Source organism: Penaeus monodon, chromosome 24, assembly GCF_015228065.2.
Source record: "Penaeus monodon isolate SGIC_2016 chromosome 24, NSTDA_Pmon_1, whole genome shotgun sequence".
Taxonomy (NCBI): Eukaryota; Metazoa; Arthropoda; class Malacostraca; order Decapoda; family Penaeidae; genus Penaeus; species Penaeus monodon.
In genome coordinates this window covers 10,510,685-10,511,694 of record NC_051409.1, presented here as the reverse complement: position 1 = coordinate 10,511,694, position 1,010 = coordinate 10,510,685, and positions in this window count along the sequence as shown.

Here is a 1,010-nt window from a genome sequence, read left to right as displayed (position 1 = left end):
ATCAGAAATATTATTATGTTAAAAAAAATTTCGTCCTTTTTCTCTGACTTTTTTTTTGTTTTGTTTTGAAGATGCAACTTACTCCAAGAACTCCACTCTTAGTATTCCAAGATTCAATATCTATTTTCCTCTACAGCTGCAATAATAGGGGAACATTATGTAGGTCCCTATGCACCTCAATTGCATAATACATTCCGTTGGCCTTACTTACAATTTCCAGCCATATTTTTTCCACAAAACTAAGGCATTACAGAAAATGTGGCTCATCTGACAAGGTGTGTTTTGTCAAAGATTCCAATTCTGTGAAGTAGTTGGCTTTGTGTGCTTGTGTGCATGTGTGTTTATACTTGTATGCACTTGTGCATAGTTTGCTCAGCGTGACTAAAGAAACTCATTACCCAAAGTTAATTTTCACTCTCTGTTAAGGTTTACTTCAGATTACTCAAACAAAATATAAATATATAAAAGCCTTTTTATGATGTACAGCAACTTTACAAGAAGTGCAAGACAAAAACAGGAAAGGGTTTCCAATGCACCTCTGTATGTCTCACACTGTTACTTTTGTGAAAAGATAACTAAAAAAAAATTACACCAAATAAATGTTTCACGCTACTTCCTTTTTTTCTGAAAAAGCGTATACTTGAAATATGTTCATATAAAAAATAAAGCATGCCATTGTTTCTAGTCCATTAAAAACATCTTGTACTAATGAGTTGTCCTGTAAAGTTGTTCTTAGAGAAAGTGCACAGTGAAGGATGATTAGGGTTGGACACAAAGGCTCAGCAGGTGACACAGCACACCTAAAATCACATTCTCTGGTTACAGTGCTAGTATTATAAAAATGGGAAGAAATTTTTGTTGATTCATGGATCTTCACAATTCCATATTATTTAGCTTTTAAAAATGTTAGTAGTTAAACTTAAGATTTAATTTGTAATATCAGACATTATTTGCATATCTAAATTATTCATACTTTTTTGACATATAGAATGTAATGACCTCTGTTCATG